Here is a 20,211-nt window from a genome sequence, read left to right on the forward strand (position 1 = left end):
ATTTTCTGTTTTATTTCTGAGAAAAGGGAATGTGTATTGTACCAACACTGTAAGTGTTACTTGTTTGCATCACTACTTGTTCCATCTGGCTGCCTGGTCATTTTCTGCAGTTTTATTTGGTACTACATTTTAACTGCCCAGTGACTATTTGTGCCTAGCCACTGAACACCGTTCCTTGGACCATCTTTATCTTTATTTAAACATGCGCTTAACATACTGTATAATGGTACTTAAAAAATTGCACCTGGCGAGTGGGTATTTTTATTTATTCGAACAGTTGCTAGTTTACTTGTGAGAGAAGAGAAATGTGCATTGTTCTGGTGTTGTAATCATTACTGGATTGTAGTCCTGTCTTTTCTGATTGACTGCCTAGGTTATTTTGTATCATTTACTTGGTACTGCATCACATTGATCATCACCTGCTGAATGCTGTTAAATACACATGACTGCATAATCCCATGCTATAATAGCCAATGAGTGCTAGCTCCTTAAGCTGCTGCACTCAACTGATACTGCACCCGAGTTGTGCCTGCTTTATAGTAGAACTTGCCAAGCTGATGGCATCTGTGCCTACAACGGTGTTGCATTTCACTGTACTCTACAAACAATACTGAAATTAATTCTCATTTTATCTTTTGACTGAGTAGTACTGGCTAAGCTTGTGGCACCTACCCCCCATAGAAAACTTGTATCATTCTCACCATAATGCAGGGACAGAATTAAAAATATATTCATAGGATCATAGGAGGCTACTAGGTTAATGGACCTGGGGCCCTTAGAAGCCTAGGCAAGAGTTTATCCCTAAAAATGAATCCTCAGTCAGCACCTGTCACCCCTGTCAAGGGACACAGGTGGAACCCCTGGGACAAATTTGTGGTTTCCCATCCACTCATCAAGGTTGCGCTTGAAGAGGGTCAGCGAGGTACTCTGTTTGACATGTATGGGAAGTCTATTCCAGAGATGGGGCAGCCTCTGGGAGACAAACCTGTCTCTCCAGCAGGTTTTGTTGATGTCACATATTAGATTCAGGCCTTTCAAGCGGGTAATGTGCAAGGCGTTAGACTTATGGATATGGAGCATCTCTAATAGGGTAGGGTCCGACAAGGCAATCTATACATTCACAACTATAAAACTGATTTGTGCTGAATACTTTAATAGTGATTGTCGATTTGTCTCTATTAGTCTGGGTAACACATTTTTTGTTATACATTTAACTCGCTGTCTCTTTATTCCTCTAGTACTTTTTTTGTGATCTGTGCCTACCTAAGCCACCCTTTCTACATCTTACACTGCCAGCAAGCACATCAAGCGAATATTTTAAGCACTTTTACTGTAGCCTTACCGTTGCATTGCTGTACACCTAATTATACCTGCTCCCCGTTCGGTTTACTAGACACCATAGGATCACAGTGTGTACCCCCATTTGTCAGCAGATTCCTAGCTTTAGCAGCTGTGAGACAGTATACAAGTAGCCTTATGACCACTGACAACCCCCTTACTGCTAACATACAGCAATTACACATATATGAGGTATCAATGTGTATTTAAACTAGATGCAATCCTCTCTTATATCTCATCTACATTGGTTGCTAGAGCTCACTGCACTACAGCACATTTGCATCAACCTAGCACCAAACCTTGTTATACTGAGGCACTCTGTAAATCCTGCTCAAAGCCTCCTAGAATCTCCCATCCCCCAGAAAATGTAACACTGTACCATAGCCACAGTAGCATGATTACACTTCTCCTATCAAACTTATTAATATTTCCACCACAAGTACGGGTCACTAAAATAATATGCATAAAACCCTAAGGTGGCCTGAGCCTACTAATACCCATGATAATGCCTTTTTCTTTGTCGTAGGTGACACAATAGTTATATATACTGATGCCCTGCTCATTAAGCTGAGCAAAGATGCTGTAATAGTCAGCTGTTTTTAGGGGCCAGGATTTATAATGTCACCAAAGCACATGTCCGTTCACCCCAAATATGAGTACAATCTGATCATTGCAATGTAGGTGTGAATGACCTTTGAAGTTCTAGCTTGGAAGATATGGACAAAGACATGGCCAACCTCCTTTCATGAGTATTGGAGGCTGCAAAGCAGCTAAACTTAAGCAACATCACCTCTTCACCTTGAATGATACTGCAACACAAGCATAAATAATTGGATTGATGGGTCCCTCACCTTTGATCACCATGTAGCAATCATAACTGGAAAATCCTTATATATCTCACAACTCATCATGAAAAGCTTCTCTTATAAAACCAAGAAAGTTATTGTTCTACTGTACTCTATCCTGGTCACTTCCATTATAGAGTTTAATGCACCTTTTGGCAAGTATCTCACAAGACATATTAAAAAAAGGAAAGACTGCAGAGGTTCTTAACAAAAAGGATCTTGAGCCTTAAAAATCTTAGTTATCAGGAAAGGCTGGAATTCTTGACCCTGTCCCTGTACTCTGACATATAGGCTCCCGAAAGGAAACCTATGACTTGCTCACCATACTTTCAGGGATCTTATCATTCACAACCTCCTTTTTCTCAATAATTCAAATAACGTAGTTAACACCAGAACAGAATTCAGTCTTCACAAAGTAATAATGATATTGGGTGATTTCAGTTACCCTACCATTAACTGGGGAAAACTACTTGAGTACAAACTCCCAGGATCAGCGCTTCCTGGAATTTATCAACTCAAATGCCCTGGATCAGCTGGTAAACTCCCCTACCAGAGGCCACAACATATTGGACCTGGTCATCACCAACATGGGCAACAGGTGTTCCGTACCGGAGGTCAGCCTGTCACTGGTTAGATCAGACCATAAACTAATCACCCTGGATGTCCACACCCCACCACCACCCCCAACCAAGGAAACCACAGTGAAAAACTTTTCTAAAGCAAACTTCACCTTACTTAAGGCAGAGGTGGTAAGTTTCACAGCCCCCACGCTAAAGGATAACACTGCCCAAGATGCAGAATCCTTTACAATTGCACTCTATGAGCACCTACAAGGATGCATGGATCGTACCATCCCTAGCAAGACAGACTCACTCCCCTAAGAGAAGGAATCCAGTCTGGTGGACCTCTGCCATAAACAGGTTATGCAATAGAAGGAGGAAGCTAGTTCCCAAGAAGGAAAGACATCCCGATCAGTATCAGTAAGAAACTAAGATCCCTCATAAAATCATCCAAGGCTAACTTTGAAAGAAAAATAGCCAAGGATTTGAAAGATAACCACAAAACCTTCTTTAGCTATGTCAAGAATCTAAGTGGCAACTCACAGATATGCTCTGAGTTAGTGCAAAATAGCACAAACTATACTGAACCTACTGATATTGCCAACATCCTGGCAGATAGATTCAGTGCAAACTTCAACTCCCTCTCACCTTCAAAAGGGCCCACAACAATACCGAAAAAGTGTAGTGTCCTGGAAATCACAGAAGAACAGGTGAAAACAGCCCTTTCAAAAGCCAAAAACACAGCATCAATGGGGCCAGATGGCGTCCCAGGCTGCGTCTTGCATGAACTACAGAACAAACTAACCCCCCACCTAAACACGTTGTTCAACCTCAGTCTCTCCACAGGCTATGTGTCCATAGAATGGCACACAGCAACAGTTATTCCGCTCCACAAAGGAGGGGCCACAACTGACACTGGTAACTATTGCCCCATAAGCCTGACTAACCTGGTCTGCAGGCTATGGAGCACATCATCATGGAACTAATTAACAAAGACTTTGGGAACCTCCAAACACTTGATCTGACACAGTTCGGCTTTGTTAAGGGTAGATCATGCCTCCTAAACCTGGTTGACTTCTTCGAGACAGTCACCAAGGCCATAGACGAGGGAAAGGTGGTTCACACAGCCTACCTTGATCTCGCCAAGGCGTTTGGCACCATTCCACACTCGGGTGTTATAGAAAAACTCACCAGCCTGAACATAAACCCCTACGTCACAAGATGGGTTGCCAGCTGGCTTACAGACAAAACTCACACGGTAAGAATAGCGGGCTCCAGGTCTGACTCTAAACCAGTCACAAGTGGTGTCCCACAAGGCTCAGTTCTGGGACCACTACTGTTTGGCATATATTTCTCAGAAGTACAGGCAAACACAGGAGGACTATGGCTAACCAAGTTCGACGATGACTGCAAACTGGGAGCCATAACTGACTCTCCGGTTGACATGGACACCCTTCAAAAAAGCCTTACTGAGACAGACACCTGATGTCAAAGTCATGGCTTCAAGCTAAATGCCACAAAATGCATAGTCATCCCATTTGGGAAAAACAAAACACCCACGAATTACCACATATGCAGCAGCCCCGTTAATACAGAAGAGGTAATAAGAGATCTTTGACAATCATATTGCCAAAGTAGTTAGGGAATCCTTCTATGTGGCCCATCTAATTACTAAGGGGTTCACATCTAGAGGTTATAGTGCCCCTCTACTCATACTCATCAGACCCATCATAGAGTACAATGCCCCATTTGGGATGTACCTCACAAGACACGTCCAACAGCTGGAAAGACCACAAAAGCACCTCACCAAGAGGATTACTGGCCTCAACCATATGTCCTATGCAGCCCGACTGAAAAAAACTCCAGCTGTACTCAGTGGCATATCGCTTACACAGAGGTGATCTCTGCCTGACTTACAAAGCCATGTCCAACTCAGAATTGATGGACATGCTCAACCTAAAGAAATCCAAGTCACTGTGAGCCACACGCTCTAGTGAGCTAAACCTCACCACAACAATAAATAGAACATGCTGGAGGGATAGATTCCTGTCACAGAGACTCCCCATGCTTTGGAACAAAAATTCCTAACTGCATTAGGCAGAGCCCCTCACTAAAACTCTTCAAGAGAAGCCTTGACGAGTGGATGGACAGAGGATCAGTTAATTAATCAATGGGGTGGCGAAAGCCGACACAATCTGGATAGGCTTAAAAATGCCCCCGGGAAGATAGCCTAGTACCTACCTATGAACCTATGAGCGTATAAATAAAACTAAATGGAGGTACAGGTTCACCACCCAGCACTTCCCCTTGCTCCGGAATAGGCCACCATTTTCATACCAAGCTGAGCGATTCCCTGTTGGCCTTCGCTTACAAGGCTTGCCCTCCGTGAAAAGGGTGGGAGAGCCTGAGGGTGTTTTTTAGAGAGAGAACACATGGCCTCTGTTTCAACAAACTTGTATTTCCTATTAATTCTATAATAATAAGGTGTTATGCTGAGATGGCAGTGTTTAAGTGATACATTTCAATTTATTCATACTTTGGTATGCTTATTCTGTTCCGCCTTTCACATAAACTTCCTGACATCCACCTCCTTTTTAGGGTTTAATGTCATCTACAAAGAACACTGTCTTAATATTCTTTAATTGGTGTCAGTTAATAAGCATGTTTATGTTTAAATTTGATGTTGCAAGCATTCTTCAGGCTTTCATGTCACACCTTAAGTTCTAGGAACATGCTGCTCAAATTGGCATGCTTCTATGGAGACCCTAACTTCAACAGTATAACAAAGTTGTAAGGTTACCAGAAAGAAGGGGGGGGGGTACATTTTAATGTAAATTGGAACAAAGCTATGTCTGTATCTAGCTATGTTATCTTAAACTGAGGTAACAGTCAGGCTTGATGTTGTGAGCGTGCTTCCAGTCATTGCTATAACAAACAGAAAACCTTATTATATCTGTAAGCTAAAATGTCACATAAATCTAATGGGAAAGAAACTGCCTACACAGGTGAATGCTTCTTATGCGTTGATGCATTCTGAAGGCATGCACCCTCTGGCATAGGAATGCAAAATGCTTTTATTAATGTTCTCTCCCCGACAGGAACTTAGAGGAGGCAAAGTAAAGGATGATGACAGAGCATGTAATCAAAAGCTTATGCTTTTCAACACGTGCCTATGTTCTTTATGTGTCACAGATATACATGAGGGACAATTTTTCACCTCTGAAAGTTGCTGGGAGGGCATGTAGAATGGAATGTACCCTGGTGCATGTATGAGGACTAGAATGTCAGGAGTGCTATAAACATATCTGAAACTTGAAGATTTATTTCACATTCAGAAAGCTCTGTTCCTGGGGCATGGGAATAAGACAAACAGGTCCCATTAAACAAGGTCAATGCACTCAGGAGTTTAATGAGTCTTATTTGTGATTTGTTGGTCTCATGTCTTATTATCAAATACCATACACAAACATCTTAGAAGTTCAGACTGGTGTGCACCCAGAACAGATTCCCTTAAGGCTAGTCACGTACTCAGAAGTGGCTATTAGTATCCTTCAAAAAAAAAAAAAGAGATTTGCATGAATGATAGAGCATAAAGTTAAGACAGAGGAGAAGCAACGCAGGTACTGTGTAAAAAGACACACAGGGGAAACCATCATAGGAGGTTATTGTGTGTCACCATGTTGGATTATGTGGTGACAGGACCTGATACTTCTCCTGACTGGTAGGGGGTGCAGGTATTCTTTCATGATACGAGGTGACAGTGGATGAAACCCCTATGACTTAGGTGGTGTGCCACTACTTACCCTAGTGATAGACCCTTATCATGCCCACAATGAAGGATAGCCATGGACTGTTTTATGCTCTATGTACCCTGTGGATCCTGGAACATGTCCCTCACACACATATATGTCCTACCCTGACCATATAAAACAAAAATTGTTCATAGAGATGTGATGACTACAAGTGGTGTAAACCATTACAAACCTCAGGACACTTAGCATCTTGCAGTGGCAGTGTAGAGACAAACATTCTTCGAGAGGTAACAATAACAGAACTGCCTAGCTATTACAAGTTTGTGATGGTGCTGGCAAGCTTTCTCTTGATTACTGCAGAAGACACTTACAAGCTCCACCAATGTAGAGTGTCTGGTAGCATACTTGTCTTGGATGGCACTCCCTTCCTAAGTACATTTTACCTGAGCACCACCTGCATCTCAAGTGCTGTGTGAAAGCCAGGATACCAGCATGTATGTTTGTGTCACTGGCCTAAGTTAGGCATGCTTATATGCGAAACACTGCACACATGTCAACCTGCGTCTTCTGACATAGGGGAACCACATACAATGGTGGCAAATACAGAAGATGTCATTCTTTCAGGGGTGCTAGCTGATCTCCCTGTACAGATCCAGAATTCCAATGTGAGAGAATCACCAGTGGCGATAGGGCCTGTGTGGGCATCATTTTCAGAAAACCCTGTCCTGCTTCAGTGGCATGACCATCCCTGCAGACACCTGTGAATTCAAAATGCAAACATCATAGTGAATCCACTGAGATATTCTACTGAGGTGCCCATGTGGAATGCAGCACAAATGTGGTCATGCAGGGAATGAAGCTGCACCCAATCATATCTTCAGTAATAACTGACCAGCAATGCAGGCCTAAGGTTCCTATGAAGATAAATGTGCATTCTGCCAACTGAATTATCCTACCCCCAGTATGCATAGAATGGTACAGAAACATTTGTGGTAGGTAGTATTAACTTGGCCTATCAAGATAACATGTGGGGACTGGGCCACTCCAAAACCTACATCCAGACTACCCCAAGTGATGATTCATGTTGTATCCCTTCCAAAAAGTGAAATTAGTAACTCAGTTGGATCTGGCTTCTGGATATTATCAGACTCCTGCTGTCCTGCTGACTGAGATACAACTGACACTGGCCCAAAATGTTGTTGTGGTGCCCTATGGCATTAATGTACTGCAACACAGAATATTACACCTGTGTCCTTCAAATTAGTTATGGATCCTCCTGTCAGAAGTACATCATGGTACCAGAGTGCAAGCAGCACTATGTTCCTCAGTGCTAAAATTCTCAAACCTCTGCCAGCTTCCTTGTTGTCCAGACATGCTGAATCCTGTATAAACGTACAGGGACTGTAGGTTACTGGTGTATATGTATCAGCTTTTCTTTTCTTTCAAGCAACAGACCATTTACATATACTCTGCAGGTCCTCTACATGCCATACCTTGAGCCTAAATATTGTGCTTTCAGCCCCCTAAAGTGTCACTACAGTTGTCAGGAAAAAATGTAAACCTTACAAGCCAAATCTAGATAATTACCGGTCAGAAAAAAAAAAAAAACAACTTTCCAACAGTAGAGTTCCGTCTTCATATCAGTCCTACTTTTCACATTATGTCACTAGCCAGCAATCACTTTGTATGGATTTACAGATTATGTCCAGACCCAGAAATGGGGGAAGGGGATGAAAGGGACAACTAGCCCAAGTACAAGCTGTTAGGAGCCATGATTGACAAGTGCTGAAGTGGAGGAAGTGTAGTACTGACACTGGTTTATGAAGTCATGATGTTATCATAACTGAGTAAAAGTAATGCATTTGAGATCATAACTGGAGTGAAGCTTTTTTTTTTTTAAAAGGGGGCTTTTTCTCTTCTTTAGTGGTTCATACAGAAAGGACCCAAGAGACAGCAGAGGGAAGTCTGTGATAGCTTTGTTGTTCCCACTGACTGCTCACCAGACTGCTGGCTTTCACATGAATAGGTACTGTCATTGGTATATTCAAACAGGCCTTCAGTTCTTATGTCTGCCATATTGTAATCAGATGACAGCACCAATCAGCAGTTTAACCATTGCATATTACTGAGTCCCCCACTCTTTAACCTTATCACATCCCTGACCAGTTTGCTTCAACTAGTGTACCTTCACATTTTTTACCATTATTATAAGTTTTTCTTGCCAGTATTTATATAGTTTAAAGAGTAAGGCATGACACCATTTTCACCTTATGGGGATATCTTAATATTTAAGTGTAAAATGAAGATGCAGAACATCAGCTGTCAATATCTCATTTACAAAAGTTGTTACTTAAAATGGGTAATATCCTAACAAAATTTTCTTGCAATATTAATTGGTGAACTCATTTAATGTATTGAGGTATTAGTAAGCAAATAGAATAGGATCCAAAAAAATGAACCACTAATGAGCCTACACCCTAACTATATACCAATTATTTACTTTTTAACCAAAAATCTTAACTCCATGTGATACAGATGCGTGCCTTCCAATTAGAAGTTGCCACATATGGCATAGTAGGGAATGTCATGTGATACAGATGCGTGCCTTCCAATTAGAAGTGGCCACATATGGCATAGTAGGGAATGCCATGTGATACAGATGCGTGCCTTCCAATTAGAAGTTGCCTGGTATGCAGGTAGGCCCAAGCGGTGGAACCATTCAACTCTAAGGTCTATGAAGCAGGTCTAGAAATAGTAAACGGAAATTTAAGCTCAAATTTGTGCCAGACGTCACATCCCCTCCTCCAGACTTAATGTGCTGTATAGTCCAAATCTCATACTAATTGCCAACATTTTTCAGTTGTTGTTGTAATATTGGACTTTTATATTACAACACTATGGAGCACAAAGCTCAGAAAATGGACTAGTGATTTTTTTTTGTAGTAAATTTATGACCAATTAATTCCAAACCTTGGCTTTACCATAGCAGAAATGTTATTTCACAGTCATTGAAAGTAATGTGAGGGCTCTAGCTGTTTACTGCAGTAATGTTTCCAGACCCAAATCACAAATGCAGCTTATCTGCAATATGAGTAGCACCGAAACAGAAGCTATGTCTTTGTGTACTCCACCTCCTTCTAGTTGCTACATTCCCTTTCTCTGGTCAAGTGTTTTTTTATAGGAGGTGTGTGTGTGTGTGTGTGTGTGTGTGTGTGTGTGTGTGTGTGTGTGTGTGTGATACCTCTCAACTGTCCTTAGCAGATTGTTCACATTTTTGCCTCATATTTTTGGTCTTTCTCATAAAAGTTGTGGTTTTCTGGCAAATCACTGAGGACAGATGTCAATAAATAACAACATTCAATTGAATTTCAGACTTCATATCCTTCCAAGACATAACAGAAATTGTGTTATTCTAGAAAATTTTCAAGTTTATAAAAACAATATTAAAAATCTGTCTGTAGTTTTGGGCTTTTCCCCCCATTATTTTATGCTTTGTCCAGATTTCTTGCACTAAGAAGTTGAGGAGGTATTTTGTGCGTGTGTGTGTGTGTGTGTGTGTGTGTGTGTGTGTGTGTGTGTGTGTGTGTGTGTGTGTATGCATGATATGTGTACATCTGTGTGTGAATGTAGTGTGTGTGTGTGTGTGTGTGTGTGTGTGTGTGTGTGTGTGTGTGTGCATAGAATGTAGTGTGTGTGCCTGTATCTATGTGTGTGTGCATATGTATATCTGTGTGTGTCTGTTTGTGTAAGTGCATTTATGTGCATGCACATGTACACACATGCTTGTGTGTGCATATATGAAAACTGCAGTCACCTCAGGATAAGTGATCCACATTTGTTGCAGTTCACAATTCCTCTGGAATCACTGAACAATTTGTTCAGCGGGTCGAGTGCATGGTGCTTACCAATACCATGGAGTCAAGTTAAAAAACAAACAGAAAAAAAGAGCAAACGGGCTCCTGCAACAGTGTATATAATATGTGGCTCAATAAACAATTAGTTATAAATGTCAAGCTAATAAATAGCCTTATATTTCAGAACAGCCACATTTACAGTATTAAGAATTATATAACATACCAAAGGGCATGTTAGGTTAGCCTGGAACATGAAATATCTGCATTTCAGTACTTGTCTCATTCTGCTGTGATTTTCCTGATTTGGTGTTTGAATTTAGCAGACTGATAAATCATCTGTGCAGTGATTAAGTTTTGCTTTGGTGGGTTGCATTCTGAGGGATTATTATTCCCAGAAATGTATCCTTGGGGTGTAGGATCTTCCAAGGAATGGATATACACAGGAATCAGAGATGTGACTGGTAACAGAACAGAATAATAGAAGGTGAACTTGTAACCCTCTGAAGAGCAGTCTCCTGGGAAACAGGATATCTTCCTGGCACTGTCAGAAGAAGGGCATATAGCTAAGGAAAGAGTTCATGTTTGGGTTCAGTATACCACTGGAACAGTGTGCATTTATATTTTAAAACAGGGTAACACTTTTGTGCTGATGTACTCTTGAGGTGCTGCCTTTTAAATTAGATATTAAATTCATGTTCCAGCTGCTTCATTTTGTAATACACTTGGTCGATGTTAAAGAAAGACCTTGTGGCATTTATTGAAGGAGTAAGGGAATTTCCTGTGTCTTGGCCTGATTCCCCATCCTCTATAAATTTTATCACAGATCTCTCCTGAGAACAAGCCATAGGGAGGTAGGACCGATCTTCATAAAAAATGTAAACAAACATTGACCAAAGCTACAGTGCTGTTCAGTGTGCTTATGGTCTTTCTCTGGAGATTTGGTTTAGGTTAGAAAATTCCTAGTTACCTACCACTTGATATGCTTCTTAGAGCCTCATAGGTTGCTTGCCTAGGACTGCACTAGTTAGGCTGAAATCTGCCAATGCCAATGACCGTCTTTGAACACCAGACCTTTGAAATACTTTGTTTTTGTTAAGGATTTGCAGGGTTTTTTTTAGCAGTGAGTGTAGGCTGTCATATTCCGTGAAGCATATGGTTCACAGCTTCTGATTCCCAGTTTAAACGTTAGCATAAAATGCCATTTTGTTGTTCTTCGGAGTAATTCAGTGTGATTTTTATTATACAGTTGTGTTCCTAAACTGGAAATCTGATTTGAATAAGCATGAGCTGTAGGTGGCCTGCTGCTGTGATATGGTGATTTCATTGTATTATATTTTCCCTTAAACTAACTTGTAATGTGCATTTGCAAATAAGAACTTCTACATGTAAGCACTATAAAAGGAAAATATTTACATTTCTATGTGTTTCCTCTGTCTAGCTATAAGCACTATAAAAATATATATTATTCTGCTTTTCTCTGTCTATTTATTTTTCTAGCTATTTCTATCTGCTTGTTTGTCTGTAAAGATTACTATCCACCTGTGTGTTTATAACTATCTGTATGTCTATCTGTTTAATTCCCTTTCATTTATGGAGGTTTTGCAGCAGAAACTCAGAGGGCATCACGGTTGTTGATGTAAAGACAAGATGGGGAAGTCCCTTCTACATGCCAGAAAACCCTACTTGTGTTAGCCTGGAAATGTTTAGAACTACGTGTGCTTTTGCAATATCATGCTGTATTATTTTTAGCTTTTATTATTCAGAAAAGACATACATGCAAAGTACAAATGTGCACACCGTTAAGCTTGAATGAGGACAGGGGACATTGTGAATCAGCAATGAAATAATCAAAGTACAGAGCTGTCGTGACTTGGGGGTGGGTGATTGTATCAGTCATGAAATGTTGCGGGGAATGTAATCTCCCACTGTGACAGTACGACAGGAAGAAACATCAGTCTTGTCCTCAGCAGGTAAGAAAAAAATAGATAAGGCTAATGGCCAAGCAGATGACCGCATAGTACATCAGCTAAAAATGGAAATGCAAGATAAAGAAAAGACAGAGAACACTGAGTGCATCCCTCCGAACTGCACAGATGTTTGCATCCTATGTCTGGTCTATTCCTTATAAAATGTGTGGTTTTCTGGCAAATCACTGGGATGGTCTGAGGACTGAAGTCACTAAATAATGACATACATTTCAGTTTCAGAATCCAAATCCTTCAGAAAATGTATGTTAACACAAATCCTGTTACTAGCAACGTTTTAAGTTTGTAAGAGCAGTATTTAAAATCCATCATTATTTTTGGACCTTTGTCCCGGCATTTTATCAGGCTTTGTCCAGATTTCTTGCACCAAGAGGTTGACAGGTAGGAGTCTGAGTGGTTTTTCATATCTGGAAAGAAATGACAGGGCACAATATGCATGAATACTTGTGACGGAAGTATAAGTAAAATTGAAATGGACTGAAATGGATTTTTCCAAATCCTGAGCAGGCACATGGCCTGGCACACAGGCACACTGGTCACATGGTACACGAGTCATTTTCCAGTTATAGACTGGTACTGGATGACAGTATAAGTTACTTGTTGCAAATTTGCCTGTATTAGTGCATTCTAATGTGAGATAAATTGTAGAGGAGTTTTCTAAAGGCTCATAAAAGTTATCAGGTTCATGTCCTGAACATCAGGTGCCACAAATATGTCTGATGTACTCAACTGAGGCATAGGTAAGGTTTAAGACAAATGACATAGCCTGATCCCAGGAAGAAAGAAAAATAATGGTGTACAATTTATAGGAGCTCATCATGTCAAGCTTTAAATATCCAGTTAATCTGTTACAAACACAGGAAGCAGAATAAATATATGGCAGTTAAAGCAGAAGCTTGTGTGCAATATCTGAGAAATCACTGGGATAATGCACTATCCTATGCAAATAATATCACACTGTGGACAGGTGTACATGAAGCACAGAACGAATGCCTCTCATCACCTAATATTTTTTATAAAATAATGCTGTTAATTGATAACTTAGAATTCTGCCACATGGAGTGATTTTCTTCCAAAATGATACTTCTTTGTGCCAGTATGTGATCCATGATCACTCATAGATAAAAATCACATGTGTAGCTGCACAGTGACCACTAGAAGCCAACATTCTTTTTTTGCCATAGTATCAGAGTTTTTCCATTCTAGGTAAGTCATTAACATTTAATTTTATTTTGTGATATCTTCAGCAGTGGGACAAGGTTTTACAAAAGGCCTGATGTCATCATGACACTAATGTATACAGTAAAAAGGCATACCTACATGCAGCAGAAGTGGAATAGTTACTGCAGTCATCAACATCATCAGATATCTATCTATGCAAAATTATCCACATCAAAGAGTGATCATTATTTGTCCTACAAATTACATATGTCATGTTTCTACTTATGGGGTCCAACGGTAAAAAGCAGCATATAAAACTGCAACACTTTTAGAAAGCAAGGAGCATAATCCATGTTTATACACATCTTCATATGCACTGCAACCAATGTGTTTTACAGGCAGTTAGATTTTATATTAGAAAGTATGGAGGCATGTACACTGAAAGGTTAATAAGCAAAGCATGTTAATGTGCAAGTATGTAGTGGTTACCCTGTGCTGGAAAGGAACACTCTCAGTTACATTGCTCAGGGAACCACATAATTAGCCAAATTTCTTAGAAAACGTGACATTAAAAGTTATTTTTTGAAAAGCAAGTAACATAAGAAGCAAAACATTTGTTTGCAATAAAGGTACTTCTTGCCACATCCTAAATGAAGGTGGGGTTAACAGAAAGCTAGTTGCATGCAATTAAGTGTTTATGGATATGTAATACTGACAATGGGTAAGGCTTTAAATTATGCAGATATCTGAGCAAGAAGAATCTCAATGGTTTTACAATATGAGTTTAGATACATACACGCATATGTTATATTCATAGTGATGGAAATTTTACCAATTCTTCTGGAGAAATTGAGCAGTAAGTGCTGTATATGCAATATAAACACCTCATTCACATTTGGAAAAGATGAAAGGAACTGATACAGAGAATTTATATGATGTCAAAAAGTCTCGATGGAAGATAGTATTAGAGTAACACAGCATATCTGTATTAACACAGTTTAGATATTGTCTTGTAACATTAAGGGTTAAAAGACATGAACCTGGGTAAAAGAGTAGATAAATTCATAAGGAGAGTGACACCTGAGGTTATGCAAGCTGAGGAGCTTAAGATAAAGCACAAAAAGTCGTGTCTTTTAAGGTTATAAAACGAGAAAAATAGAGGAGCAGTAGAGGGGGGAAAAGACATTGAGTAGCACAAGGCATCAAAGCAGATCTTACAAACTACTTCATAACAGAAACACAAAAAGGATCTTAAAGGAAAACTGTGTTCGGCATTTCCTGTCATTCACTAAGAGCAGGGTAACTGAGGTTTATAAGATCTCCTTACAGAAAATGACACCAAGCTATTTCACACCTTACTTGGGGGAAAAAACAGGTAAGAGACTAGCACTATGGGTTGCTCAACATGACCTGGGGTGACACTAACACAGTACCAAGGGTAACATCACTAAATGTTACACAGCAAAAGAAAGCTAACACATAACTATACATATCCCTAAGGGAGAGTAAAACGGAGGGTGTACAACATGAGCGGACATTTCACAGGATGAGGAAGTTACTAAGGCAATACTGGGACTGAGAATTTTGAAAGGATTAGTGGGGATAAAATGGGGCTACCTGTCAGAGCAAGACACAGAGCAATGACAACTGCCAATGCTGAAGTACATTGGTACCCCCATTAAAATATCATTTTTGTATGCATAACTGTGCTTGAATGCTTGGCAGTTAGAACATGCTGTTGCCTTGTAGAGGAAGGAATAAGCCTGTCACAGCTCATCTGTACCATCGTGCTGTGTCTAAACACCCTGTTTGTTGTGTATACACATATTAATGCAGCAACAAACACAACACTATAGCAATACACACTCAGGTAAGTACATACAACATTTTGTACACACAGAAACACACGAATGTCATTACTACAACTTAAAATGCAATTGGTAAATGTCATGTTTACTTATACAGAGCAGGAGGAAAGTATTACTCTACAGCAAAAACACAACAGTAATTTTACCTTTAACTGAGAACAGGCAGAAAACATTATATGTTATGTGCTCCACAATTCCATGTGTCCATGAAGCTGAAATTCCCAGTAGCTGCAGGTGGTCTGTGGCAGAAACCTTCTGTGAAGGACAGCTATTCTTTCCCTTTGCCTTTGATCTCTTTATTGTTGAATTAAAAAGCCATATCGACTCCTTGGCAGGTTTCCACTGTCTGCAGGTCAGGCATTAATCGACTCATTCACAGTGTCTTGCTCTTTCTTTTTGAGTCTTCGGCTGGAGTCCACCCATGACTACAGGACTGACTCCAGTGGCGAGGGTTATAAGGCAGGAGAAAAACAATGATTTTGATTAGTAAACCTTCCAAGTATCATGGAAAGGGCAGTGGTCTCTGTACATTAAGGACTGACTTTCCAACTCTGAGCTGGATTCTGACTGTCAGCCTGTTCTTCTCACTCCCACCTCCCCCCCGTTTTTTTTTTCTCTGTCTCGCCTTCACTTTCCCAGAACCCAGAACCAACCTTTATTTGTCACTGCTTTTGGCCAACCCAGATATATACATGGTTAACAGGTTACTTCAGAAGTTCCATCCCAGGAAATTCTTTGTTGCTTTTCATCTTTCTGTTTTGTTCAAGAGATTCATGATAATACCTTGCTGTAAGTGCAGGAAAGGTAACAATGCTGAGTTCTCTCTCCCAAATGCTTTAAGTTTATAGGATTTTGGATCATACTTAAGGGTCATCAGGGTCCTTGCTCTCTGTGGATTTGAATTCCCTGCTTTCTCGTTTCTCATTGCAGTTACTGTGTATTAGCAACACGGCTAGCAACATTATTTCATATTAGCAGAACAGCTGCTTTCTATTCATTCTTGTCTGAGTTAACTCTTTAACTGACTTTTAATTGGCTCCTAATCTGATTTTCTTACTAACCTCGTTCTTTTTTGCAACGATCTTTTGTTTTTAAATTAAGCACATGACTTCTTTGTCTTCCAGCCATTTCTCTTTCCCAGCTTTGCTGAAAATAGAGAATCTCCTTGCTCTAATCCACCCCTTTTTGTGTGTCTGCAAAATTCAAGCCACTCCCTCGCTTACTTCCCCTGCATTCTTCTTACTGAAGGGTTTCTCTTCAGAGGTTACCTAATAAAGGCTTAGAAACATGCAGCGGCACATGTTGGAAGTCATTCATGACTGGCTCTTCAGTTCAGGGTTCCCAAGACAGCTGTTACTTACCTTTTGATATTCTTTGTGCTTTTCACAGCATTATAGAAAAAAAAATTGTGTTCACTGACAGAAGAAGGGAAAGAAAGGAAACAGCGGGTTGTGTTTTACAAATGCAGAAGATGTACTGGACTGACTATAGCAGGAAATTCCCATCTTTATCAGAAACCAGGATACACTCTTACATTTTCGGCTCTTTGAAGATTGCTGTATAGAGTATGAATTATATATTATATAATACATACATGCATCATTCATTTCTCTGCAGTGTTCTCTTTCTGAAGACATGGTGACTGGTGTGTTATAATGCAATTGTAATATAATTCTGTGTGTGCATATATATGTATGTGTGTGTGTGTGTGTGTGTGTGTGTGTGTGTGTGTGTGTACATTTCAACCTCTTAGCATAAGAAATCTGGACAAAGTCAAAAATAATGGGAGTACAAGGGTCAAAAAATAGGGGTCAGTTTTAAATATTGCTATAAACTTAGAAAGTTGTCTAAATAAAAATTGTGTTGCTGTGTATTTTCTGAAGGATACAGTCTGAAACTCAAATGTCTGCCATTATTTAGTAAATGAAACCCTCAATGATTTGCCAGAAATCTGCAAATTTTATGAGGACTAGAACAAAAATATAAGGCAAAAATCTGGACAGTTGACAGAGATGTTTGTGTGTGTGTGTGTGTGTGTGTGTGTGTGCGTGTGTGGAGGTGGGGGGGTGGGGGGTGGGATCTGGCAGTTTGGTATAGAGGTTAAAAGATTGTATTCTGCTATATGTAGACCATGTAACAGCCCTGAATATGATTCTCATAACCTTCATTTGCCTTCTGTATAACTCTGAGCTAGTCACTTAACCAAATATTGTTCACTGGTTGTCCCTGCAAAGGGATTATATGTCCAGTGGGCTTAGCTGATTAACAAATGTTATCTTCTTGTAGTCTTTGATACTTATTTATCTTAATAATGCAATTGTTGCTCCCTTCCGTAATTAATTCTTTAACAAATAATTGACCAACCCAGTTACACAAAGAAAAACATATACTGCTGGACTGGGGTCTTAGCAAATACTCCACAAAAGTTTATAAGTGTCATAATTCACAAACAAATATTTAGTGACCACTGTTTTATAAAAGGAGCATTCTGAACAAAAAAAAGATAAACTGCCTAGGTCAAATGTATTGATTTACCTTTTTTATGTCTGTCAGAGAATTTCCGCAGCTAAACAAGCTAACTAATACAAAATCCACCCCCTGCAAGTAGCTATTGTGACTATTTTCTTAGCTTAAAAGTATGTCCAATAGTAATCAAAATGGCAAAAAGTAACAATTACCCTGATGAATGACAAAACTAAAGTTCGTCTTCAAAGAAATGAAGGGCCTTAGACGCCTAGAAAGCTACAGTGATGAGTTCTGTTTAGCCAGACAAGCATGTCCGCAAGATTTACTGCACAAACTAAACAATTTAAGGTAGTGCAACAGTATTTTTAATAAAAATGATTCTACTTTATGATGAAATTGAAAATATTTCTGAAGTAAGAGCAATCCTTTTACTGGGAGAATGAAATCTGCACTCATGCTTAACTGACAGCTAGTGACTTCACCTGAAAATGCAGCTTAGATTGTTTGGCAGCTTTTTTTCTTGAAACTTAATAATAATTACAACTTCTCACTTCCATATTAATTTCTTAACTTTCCTTATCAGTTTAGTGAAATCCATAGCAGGCCTTAGGCATAGGCCAACTAGGCAGCCGCCTAGGGAGCCAATCTAACAAGGGAGCTTTTCCAGTAATCTGTATGGTGTAGGTAGGCCAGGATGGGAAGCACCAAGTGGTGTTGGAGGAGCGCTGTGGAGACCTTTTGCCTAGGGTGCCAGTTGACCAAAGGGCAGCCCTGGTGAAGTCAGACTACATTTCTCCCAGTAGTGTAGCTGTGATGTACGTTGTTGTTGTTTGTCTTTCGGCTTTTCCTGGTTAGGGGTCGCCACAGCAGAAGTCCGGTCCACTAATGATTGGCAGTAGATTTTCACGAATGCTGAGGTGCCAGCTTGACGTCCAACCTTCAACGAAGGCATGCCCATTTACGCATGTCTTTCGAATGCCCACCCAACCATGGGGAGGACATGCAGACTCCACACAGAAGGCACTCCCCGCACTCCAGCTAAGATTCGAACAGGAGAACCTCTTGCTGTGAGGCAACAATACTACCGCTGCACCACCGCGGATACAGTGTAGCCGTGATGTACAATTTTTAAAAATAATTTGTTTTTTGTGCAATGAGATATGCTAGAATTTAAAATAAAAATAAATGCCCCATTTACATTGGCTTTATTTTTTTTTAAATTATATACTTTCTGGTAAACATTTTTGGCAAAAGTCTGCCACATTATTCTTTATTTTTTTTTTCTTTTTTTAAAGGGGTATGTTGACCAGAAAATGCAAAGTGCACTCTCTGGGTTGGCTGAGGGGTGACCCTTGATGGTGGTAAGCTACAGTCTCGATGTTGGTGTAAAACTAAAAAAAAAAATCCTGGCTACGCCGCTGCCTTTTGCTTTCATTCTTTTAGAATGTCTGAAGTTAACAGTGGTTAAAAGATATTCAAAATTCACAGAAAGTCAGGCTGATATTCCTCCCCTTCAGTAATGTGCATTTTGGATATGCACCTCTCTAGCCACTGTCCTTCTCTTTCTTCTCTCTTACAAATAATATTCATCAGCATATGGGATTTGACTAGGTGAGTTTCATTTACTTTGTGAAGGTGTTTGATTTTTTTTACTTATATTCAAGGCTTCTAGAAGAGATCAGTCTTCATGGTTTACTGGCAGTTGATCAAGAGCTACATCTAAGGCAGAATCTCCAGAAAACCAAGACAAAAAAACAATATTACCCTCTTTTTGGTTTTACAAGTTCCACTGGGTTGAATCATTGGGCCTCCTAGTCATATCATTGTATTTGGTTTGGTTAGGTGGCAGACAGGTTGTTTAACATGGTCACAAGGCTTAGAGGAGTGCCTCCTAAGTGGATTGTTGCGTCCCTCAGCTTTATGCTTTCAGTCAACACTTGAGTTAGTTGGGGTTTCTAGCTGGGGCAAAACCAGTTCATTTAAATATGTATTTGTGGTGGGGGCAAGCTGTAGATTTCTTCACTTGGAAAAGAGGTCATTTAAACAAAACTTCATTCATTTCTTTGTCTTTTTTTGTTGACTCTTCGGACCTATTTAATTTTGGAAGGTTTAGGTATTCATAGTAATGATAAGTCAGTGTTTCTATGAAAGAAATATTACTAAATTAAACATTAAGCACTATTAGTACTTCCTACAAAACGAGTATAATGGAGACATAACCCATGTTAGGCCCCTTTCAATCTTGCTATAAGAGAAAATTATTTTAGCAAAATTGTTTCCACCACTGGAAACAAATGACCAAAGCAAATAATGCAAATTACAGAATACAAAGCATTCAGAAGAAAATTACAAGATGAAAGACAATTATAAATGCTAATATAA

At 39.8% G+C, this 20,211-nt stretch overlaps 1 protein-coding gene across 1 annotated transcript in view; it reads right to left on the reverse strand.

The window, feature by feature from the left end:
* Positions 1-16,567, reverse strand: part of PRR7 (proline rich 7, synaptic) — a 371,510-nt gene extending 354,943 nt beyond the window's left edge. The window contains exon 1 of the mRNA XM_044069322.1: positions 15,510-16,567. The gene's annotated coding sequence lies outside the window, so the exon portion shown is untranslated. The remainder of the gene's footprint in view (positions 1-15,509) is intronic.
* Between the last annotated feature and the right edge of the window lie 3,644 nt (positions 16,568-20,211).

The sequence above is a fragment of the Protopterus annectens genome, chromosome 4.part0 (assembly GCF_019279795.1).
Source record: "Protopterus annectens isolate FY-2018-M chromosome 4.part0, PAN1.0, whole genome shotgun sequence".
Taxonomy (NCBI): Eukaryota; Metazoa; Chordata; order Ceratodontiformes; family Protopteridae; genus Protopterus; species Protopterus annectens.